This window comes from Scatophagus argus, chromosome 15 (genome assembly GCF_020382885.2).
Source record: "Scatophagus argus isolate fScaArg1 chromosome 15, fScaArg1.pri, whole genome shotgun sequence".
NCBI classification, from domain to species: Eukaryota; Metazoa; Chordata; class Actinopteri; family Scatophagidae; genus Scatophagus; species Scatophagus argus.
The window spans coordinates 21,517,955-21,528,560 of record NC_058507.1 but is presented as its reverse complement, the minus strand read 5'-3'; positions in this window follow the sequence as shown (position 1 = coordinate 21,528,560).

The following is a 10,606-nucleotide window of genomic DNA, read 5'->3' as shown; positions in this document are numbered from 1 at the left end:
TTTTCTATTAAGACAAGACCCAGGAACGTCCTGTGTCAAAACACTAAGTTTTAGACTTGTTTTGTAAAGGTAATTATTATCACAGGATTGTGATCATTGATTAGTATATTGCAGCTGGTAAACTAGCTATCTACCAAAGAAGCCTTCCAGTTATTACGTACAGTATTGCGCTTTCATAAAGTTGTGCTCACAAAGAGACAACTAAAAAAAAAAAAAAAAAAAAAAATGTGACAGAAGCCAACATATCATGATGATCAGTCCCTAGTATTGGCTATAATATTGCCCATAATGCAACTCATTTACACGTTTTACTGACCCTATTGAAGCCTATAGGACTAAATTGAAATGAGAATGTAAACTTGAAAATTAAATTGTGATCACATTACGATTTACCAAATATGTATGTTTTTTGAGTACAAAATGTGATGAAAATGCAGGAATCCAATTTGGAATTTCATTTTAATATACCTGTTCTGTGACCAAAATTGAAATGAAAACGAAAAAGTTGTTGGACATTTCTTTTTCAAAGTTGCGCCATGTTGTACAGTGGAAAACATTAAAAGATTAATACAAATTTGAAAATTAAAATGCAATAAAAATATGTGACTTGATTTTCCATGGAGTGTACAAGTGTACAGTACGCTATATGTATTGTCTGCAGTAAGTGGACAGTATACAAGTGAAAGAGCGCCCCCAGTCTATTGCTGTTACATTTACATGTCACCATATTCTACTGGTGTCAAAATGAAAATGAAAATGCAATCTGTCGTTCCTTTCATTGAGGCGGTTCTTCAGTTAGGAAGTCAATTTCTCAATGCGAAATAGCAGTGTTAATGGTTTGTTGCCATATATTGTAACAGTATAATGGTCAGTAAATGAATGCTACCAAAGTTAGAGTAAAATGTTTTTATTTTACTCTTATTTTAGCAGCACTTATGTATATTTAAACATTCAAATGAAAACTTTTATTATTATTATTATCGTAAATGCCCAGAAACCTAAATTTGGATTTAATCAGTGATTTCATTTCAATATTGGCAGCTGTGATTTCCATATATTTGAAGCACAAAGCGGCATCAAAAGGAAATTACAACAAGCGTAAGTTGTAGTCTCACTGTAAATGTGTTCACTTAAATCTTACACATTTCTTCATATTTGTTTGATGGTCCCTTAATTTTTTCAGCCAGGTGGAGCACAATGAATGTGACAAGTTGTGGCAATGTCACACCTCTCCATGTGAACATGTGAATATTCATATGTGACGCATGTGAGAAAAGTAAAAACACAAGAATTCATGACTTCTACAGCAGTGTTATGAAACTATTATTGGCTGTGTAGTTAGAAGATCCACGAGGGCATGTAGCAATAAACAAGAATGTCCACCTTTTTACCCACTCTCATCACCGAAGTGCGCGTTTGTGCGTGGAATGGTGGGGGGGTCAGCTGTCGTCGCAGCAAATTGCCCGTCAGACTGAAGATAGTTAGATGAGCAGACAGATGGCACCTTCAAGACATGTGGCTTTTAAAACCCCATAAACCTCCTGAGCTGTGAGGCTAAAACTCAGCTCTCTGAGTGTAAACTGACAGTTGGCATATTCTAGTTTGACAATGATTGGTTACAGTGGAACACACACACACACACACACACACACACTTATCTTGCTGTACTTGTGGAGGCCTCTGCCAACATCTAAGATGATTTTCTTCTGATCCCCGAGATGACATTTGGATCTCGTAAGTATAGAAAACCAAGAACAGGCACACACTCAAATGCACCAACGCCACCATCAGCCCTACTCCTCCACCCTAAACTCTGCACTCTGTCATTTGGAACAATAATAAACAATCGCAGAGGAGAGCAAAAACCTGCTGAAATCTATTACAAGGGAACAGTGTGGTTATATGGCTGTAGAGGGTAGAGGGGGTACGCTTCAACATCAGTGTAATTCCAAGTGCCATGTTGATCCGGGCCAGGCTTGCCACATATACTTATCTGATCCTTACGGGTGGTCCAACCAGCATCGCAATGTTAAAGTCTAAACCTTGCACATCTAGATCCCTGTGTGGATGTAGCCCGAGCCTGCAGGAACGATTGGAATGATCAAAATGGCAGGGAAGGGGAATATATGCGGTTGTGGACTGGAGCTTAAATGTCTTTTTTAAATGTTGCTGTTTCCGATTAGCTTGATTCAAAGATGAAGGTGTTTTTTTTTTTTTTTTTCTAAAAGACAAGACATAACAGAAAGCGTCAGGAGTTTTTCCTCTGGTGATGGATGTTAACACGGGACACGTCCAGTGCTACATGGAATCACTGACGGACAAACCATGACAGTCAAAGAGACGGGACTTATTTTGAAGCATCATGTAAAACATCTCCAAAATATAGATGACTCACATGATTAAGATGTAGAATATATCTCAGTAATTTCATCCGGCACGAAGGAAGTAAAAAAAACTATTTATTTTCACTAGCTCTACACTATACAGAAAAATTTGATGGTTAACATTTAATACCCAGACGTTTGGGGGAGAGAAGATGGGTTTAAACTGATTTTCATTCAGATTTTACATTTGAACACATCTAAAATCCGATGTGCTTCGAGCTCCGGTTTCGAGCTTGGACCTTGCTGTAGACAACACTTTACAGACAAGGCTGTAGCCAAGATTTTGATGAGCCAGAGTCCTCAAGTGCAACCCCTGGCATTGGAAAACTTTGAAAAACCACCAAATAATAATGAAAATAAAATAATAATAAAGGGATTTATTTTTAGAATTTTTGATATTTATATTTGTAAAACTAAAAAGAATGAACCACAAATTTAGTTTGCATTTCAGCTGCCACTAAGGGACGGACACAGAAGGAGGCTCTCTCTGTCCCACACTGCTGACACTATAGCACAAGTGGGGAAAGAAATGTTTTGTCAGCAGTAGAACCTCACAGCTGACAGTAGGAACAGCACAGGTAGGCTATAAATAATTAAGTAATGAGTTCAGTTCAACTTCTTTCATTTAGGGTCCTGATGTTGCTCACACTGACTCACTGTCACTGTCGTGGTTCACCGGGACACTCAAATAGAACAGCCGTCATTAGTAACAGCTGCGCTTGTCCTGATTATGGCTCAAAATAGAATACAGGTGTGGACCTGAAGTGCAATTCACATTCTACAATTTGAAAATCAAAATTTACAGAAATGGAAAATTTCAATTTTGACTCATTGTTCCTAAATGTGATTGTTATGAGGCCAACACACACACTTACATATATATTTTTAAGAAAACATGAAAAAACACATAAGTAAATAAACATAAATAAACACAGAGATACTCGGAAACGTGCATCTGTTTTTAAATACATTTTTTGTACAAAATCTTAATTTCCAACCATATATCACTTCTTTCTCAGTGAATGGAGTTTGCATATTAGTTAAAACAAAACCTAAAAACAGAACTTCAAGCTGGTGATAACAAGGTGGTCGTACAAGAAATTGCAATAAAGCAAAGAAGAAGAGAATTCAAAAATTTATCAAAATTAAAAGAATGATCAAATGAATTATTCCAAAAATATATCCAAATGACATTTTTCCAAATGACCTGGGGGTGGAGGGGATGTTTACATTTTCTCCAGTTTTAGTTATGGCGCAGAAAGCATATGAGTGAACAGCACTACTGTTTTACACTTAAGGCCTTTCAATTGCATTGAACTAAATCATGAGAATAGCAGATGTACAAGATCATGTGTACATTTTTTTTATAATTTTTTTTTTACAGTTTATTATGTTAAGATAATAAACATATATCAGTGTATGTTCTTACACTGTCTCTGTTATCTATGTCTCATTAAAGATTTACTGTCTGTCTTTATTTATATGGCTCCCGAACTCTCTGTATGTATCTATATCTGATCTGATTCATCTGAGCTAATATGTCTAATATCTCCATCTACATCTAACTGTATGTCTGAGGTCAAATCAATACACGACTAGTGTCAGAGACGGGCTGTGTAATTTCCATCTAAAGAAAAACATATGGCGTTTCATCATGTCCTGTAAAGTGTTCACATTAACCGAGCTGTAACTTAGAGTGTTCCACTAAATTCATCATTGCTCCCCTGCAGGAGAATTAAGGCTTTCTGACACTGACTTCAGCAGCTGGCAGGCTGTGTTACACATGAAAAAATCAAAGATGTGAATATGATCTTGGGCTGCAGGAAGCTAGCTCTAGCCTTTGCAGTGAACCCATTTGGCTTAATGTATGGGCTTTGTGTAGTCTCTGCAAAAATGTACATACTTATGAAGAACTCCCCCATTTGTCTTGCTGTCGGTGACAGATGAGAGTGGCTGATGAAACCTGCTTTTTCAGAGCCTCGTCCATATGAAAACAATTACAGAGCATGATATGGCTTTGATGAGGAGGGAGAGGCCTGTGGAGAGCTAATACATTATCAATACAAATATTAACATTTATATGGCAACGCTTGTTATGGCTCTCCATTGTCATTTTATGGAATTCTCGGCTTTCACAGAGAAAAAAGTTTCATTATATTACATGTAACATATTCTCTGTGAAGTTTTCAAAGGAAATTGTATTTTTGTTTACATTCTGAGATGAAGCTTGCAAGTAAATTATTGATCTTTCAAACAGTAGTTTCAGTAGTTTATCTGAACTCATTTAACTAACATATTTTATGGTTCATTTGCTATTTTTTTTTTTCAGGAATTTCCAGTGCGATTAGTTGTTTTTAAATTTGGCTTAACTGTCTTTGTGACCATGACAAGATCAACATGGCAATGAAAATGAGCAAACTGAACTGAAGAGCACGAGATGCGGTTGAAAGTCCCTAAAGAGCTCTTATGTTGACCTCAGTGATATGTTTTGCTTGTTTGTTTATTGTCAAATGACAACTGGGCAAACTCCATTCTCCATATGTTGATAAATGTTACAATACATGTTCGAAACTTTGCAAAAACTACGCATTTGAGCTAAAATGTTACTTTTCTTTTTAATTTTGTAAAATATGTTTTACATATAGCTGTTGTCCATGAAGAAATGTAATACAAAATTGCTGATAAATTCTTTTTGCTGTATTTTTTTTTTCCATTAACATCCATGTTGTTGTGTCATAAAAAAATGTGCTGTTAGATTATAAAAAATAAAATGCTGTGTTTACAAACAAAAGCAGCTGTAAGATTAGCCTGAGGATTACATAAAACAAAAACCCTCTGGATATATATGTATACATATATATGCATGCACACACACACACACACACACACACACAATATGCTGTAAATGCTATAAACTGCACATTCTTGAAAGTAAAAGATTACCAGTGCACCTGGAATAGTTCTGTTCTCCTTCTCCATCTCCCTTGGAGATGAAATGTCACAGTGGATCCATGACAGTAAATACATTTTCCTGCAGCTACAAAACCACTGACAAGGCAAATGACTTTGCATTGGCAGGCAATTTTAACACAGTCATATGTCAAAACAAGCAATATAAAAGTTTCTTATCCCTACATGAGGTTTGGGAAATCTCAAGTCTCTGAATGAGAAACGAAAGTTGGAGGTGCATATCAGGCGCAGGCTATCTGTCTCACAGAGTAATGGCTCAGTCCGTCTGCTGTAATTCCACAAATGCATTTTAGCTTTCGCATCATGTCAGCTTCACGTAGTAAACATAAGAATTTGATAACGGTGTGCACATGATGAATAAAAAAATCTATTCATTTGTCCACTTATGAATACGCCATCAGCACAAACACGCGCCTCTCCATGCAGTGAATATTGCTATTGGCCTCAGGCTCAGCTGGATTAGATTGTATTGATAGAGGAGATGTACTGGAGATAGAGAATTAAAGGGGCATACCTCCTGCCATAATGCTTAATTTGTTTCATATTTATTACATGTGGTCCGAGTTACTCCATTTGCTTTTATTTTTCCTTACGGCAGACTTTTATTCAGTTGAAAGAAATGTTTCTAAAATCAGGAGATCTTCTATTTTAAAAGAGAGGAAATGCGATCCTGGCACTTGTATACTATGGAATTCAGTACTTGATTGTCATCTTATAAAGTAGCATTCTGCACAAATGATGACGCAGGGGGCCAAGAAAAACATTCGAGTGGAGGCAGAGTCCCTAATTTAAAGTGAAAACAGTGGGTAGTTGCATTGTTTTTCTGTAGATCTGAAGACAAAAAGGATAAACAAATCACATATAGTGTAGTGATACACAGTGATATTTGTTAGGTCTTACTTGTTCACTCAGCACATTCCTGCTGGATATTTTTTGAAAGGGAATTCCTTTTATAAATGAGCACTATGCATCAAGATGTTATCTTTCATGGGCTTAATTTAGATTAAAAACAAAGCAAAACAAAACAAAACAAAACAAACAAAAAAAAAAAATACAAAGCAATGGTTCCTAAACTGGACTTATATAAGAGCTCAAACAGAGCTGAATGCAAAGTAGAGAAGACTGAACTCCAACAAAATGGAAAAAAAATGACATAAGCAATCAACACAAAAAGGAAACATAATGTCTGGCTGAACCATTATAACACATTAGGGGTAGATAAAGCACAATAGCTAAAATAGCTACACCAGTTCACTATCAGCTAGGCAAAAACAACAGAACTATTGACTCCACTTACAAAATTATCTTCGTCTTCCACACACAAACACTGTCCTCTCCCAAACCCCCCTTTGTAGTAACATTTGGTTCAGTCCTGGGTCCAGCTGCAGAAGAAGTTATGCTGTGCGTGAACGTTAAGTAAATTTTAGCCTTGAATATGACTGTTGAACTGCTGGAGCAGTTTGTGTTTATTTGCCCCAGCAGCCAGCGTACTGAAATGTGCAGATGTTAGCTGTAGCCAGCCAACAACATATACACTGACAGTTTTTCTGTTAATTTTCTCCAGACCCCTCACATTAGAAAAAAAAATCTCTGTATGTTCATGAATTAGAGTCAGAATTAGTGCAATTTTTTGCTAAAACTTAAAGATTTTCAGCCCCTGAACTGCAAGTGCCCAAGTCAGTTTGTGTCAGTCGCATCAGTCACATCTTATAATGGAACAGGCCACAGATCCTCAGGACCAACAATACAGGCAATGTAAAGAAAGCCTAAACATGAACATAACAAGAGCAGTGTGAACAGTCCTAAATCAAACAAACTGTATTGGCCTGTTTATTACTAAGGGCTACGCACATTCTGAGTAAAACAAAGCTTATATGTTAGTCTTCTGTGCTGGTATGGCCAAAGGCATGTCCATGACATAGTGCTCGCATGCTGTGGGCAGAAAGGTGATTAGTGACAGGTTAAACTTTATGTTTAAGAAAACACAGAGACCTCAGTCATGTTGGGTTTGTACAATTAAATCACACACACTCTTCTCATTTTGTTGCAGCACGTCAAAGCAACACAGACTCCAAAAACTTTTCATGATCTGGAGAGTGTTTATTCAAAGATAACCAAAAAGATGTAACCAACTTGAATCAATATATTTGCACTTACATTTCTCACACAGAAAACAAGTATAAAACCTGTTAATGTGACACCAATTTAATCAGAATGTTGATCTGAAGAAAAAAAATAAGGTTATCCATTTTCTCTTGGTTTGGATTCCTTGTAGTACCATCTGGAATTAATGGCAGTAATTTGTTGCCTTAATTAGAAAAACATAAAAGTAAAGAGTGAAGTTAAATACAAGTGTTTGATTTGAGCCTAAAAGACTGCAGAGAACTTGAATTTGCAAAGTGTCTTCGTCAGCAGTTGGAGGAAGGACTGGGGTACGAAGGCCTATTGAATTTCAGCGTCAGATCGGACCGTTTACAATCAAACCTGAACAGCCGTGCAGAACCCCTCTTTAGCTGTGCAGTGATCTCACACACGCGGACACCCTCGTTGAGCTCATCAGTTCCATCTCAGCCATTTCACAACATGATAACCCTGAGCGTACTGACATAACACCCTGGAACTGCATTCTCAGAGAAACCACCCTGAACACTGAAATAAACTGAGCTTGAAATTTTGACCTGATTGCGTGGCTGTGTGCCGACTGCAATTGGCCACACTGGGAGTTGATGGTAGACTGAACCACAGCGTCCCGCGTTCTAAATGCCGTAGACATCATCTTTAACTTGTCGTCCACCCTCATCGTAGAGGGATTTTGCAGTTGAAGTATGAAGAAAGGTTTGAGAAAATGAGAAGGAAAGTGAAGTCTAAATGAATACAGGCCTGACTCATCCTAACCATCCTCCCTTCAGCAGCCTGTTAGGGGCTTACTTAAGTTTCCAATGAGGCTACAAACCAAGCAGAGGCACTGGGAAAGGGATACGAGCTGAAGAGTAAAGTTTCCATCCCACCTACCATGTGGTGCCCTCGCCAGGCCCAAGCCCACTCCATAGCCACATTTATCCTATTACACCAATCTGCTGGGATCCACTTCATACACTCACAAACAGTTGGAAAATATGCAATATGGTGGACTTGACAAGAAGCCACAGTTGTGGTGCACATCATGTCCATGAATATAATTCCCATCGATTTTTTTGGCTGCCAAACATCTCAGTACGGCTTAATACCTTTATATCAAATCCCTCTTAAAGCATATAATTTCCAGTGATTGCTCACACTTGCAGCCTACTTATATTCGCATTGACAAGCAAGAGGTGGCATGACTCCAGAGAACACACTCTGTCTCTCTAGTGTTTCCTTGTGTTGCCAGCTTATTTATTCTGCATAGCTTGAAGCAGTGGCCGTGGAAGCTGTGGAAACAGGAGGAAACAAAGAGTCATTCTCAGATCATGTGTAAAGTTAATATAGAACATTTTTTTCATGAGTGAGAAAATCTAGCCCGCTTTAAGCCTTTTTCAGCTCACACTCAAAGTTGAGAAACTGCAGAACATTTTACATCATCCACAGAAGTGAACATGTGACATCTAAGCTGTCAGATGAATCGCTGAGCTTTAAGACTGAGTGAAATTGACCTACATTCACAAGACCTGATCGGTAGACTGTAGGATGGTGTTTTCTATTGACTGGCACTACTATCAAAGACTTACTATGCAATAAAAAGTAATAAACTGGACTGAAAAATATGGAGGCCAAAAGTGTTTAATATTCAATAAGTAACATTACAAAATCTAAGTATTACCATTCAATTGTGAAATAGTTCAATGAAATTATAAAACTTACATTTTCATCCTGCCTCTTTTCACAATGAGAGGATTTAAAAGTATTTTTTATTCCAATAGTTTTTATTTCAAAATATCATTTTTAAAGTGTAAGTGTAAGTGCTTTAGGTCTTTTATTTCACAAAAGCATGTTCCCCAATGGCTCTTTTAACTCAGTTCAGTTTATTTACATAGCACCAATTCACAACAAAAGTTATCTCACAACACTTTCCAACTAGAGCAGGTCTAGACCAAACTCTTTAATTCTCAGCATTAGCTTTTATCACAAAGTCTTTGCCTATAGGTTAAGACAAACAGGACATATGTTGGCTGGTTGCTTTTTTTCCATATTGATAAAGAGAATTAGAAGGAGTTGGACTGAAGAAAACAAGATTAAACAATACTGAGATATCAAATTTCAAGAAATGTTCTCTTGAGAGTTGTAATCAAACTCTTAATAACTATGTTGCATATTTAGATCTGATTATATTTTTGAAATCACAGTTACACAATCATCAATTATACATGTGTATACCTGTGGTTAGAAAAATTACAGATTAAACTTAAAAATATGGTTTTCCATTGCTATCTGTCCTTAGAAATAACCTAAATACAAGAAGGTGTTTGGCTTTATGGTGACCAAAAAAAGTAAATTTATTTATTTTATTTAGTTTCTTTCTATAAGAGTAATTGTACCTAATATTTGTTCTGTGTTTGTAAACATTGCAAAGTTACTTTTTAAAAAGATTTTCAAGATTTTAAAAAGAAGAAACTTTTAAGCAAACTTTTGCTGAACAGCGACCTCTCTGGCAGCAAGTGGTAATTATAAAATAATGACTGATACTGTTTTAAACTCACTTGTCAAAATTCTCTTGAGTCATTTCCTTAAAAAAAAAGTCAACATGTTTGTGTCATGCTAAAATATAGCAAATAATAACAAGCATAAGTAGAGAGATGTCATAAAGTCTGCAAAACTGATTGAGTGATGTCAGTGACAAAAAATATCAGTCCGAAGTTTGGCAATATTAGCTAACATTGGCCACCAATGTATTTTAGTGCTTATAAATTAATCTTTTCATTAATAACAGGAACACTGTGTTTTTATCTTTAATCAAAAGTTACATTTCTCCCTTTAAAGGGGTTGCCTATCTCACATGCTATGTATATTACTGAAGCAACACTGTGATATCTTTTCCTTCAATAATCTCAAAGAGTGTAGTTTTAGATGGTCTGGTTTGGACTGAAAGCTGGGCTGACTGTTTAGGGCTCTAAAAAACCCTGTGCCCTGGATGTTTCTCCGGTCAAGTAAACCACAAGTGGTGAGTACGTTGCTTTTCTTTCCCACTGTGACTGCTGACCGTCCAGTGACCAAACAAAGGTAACCAGATCTCTTTCTATTTGGATGTCTCTCAGCACAGAGTAAGATTTAGTCTG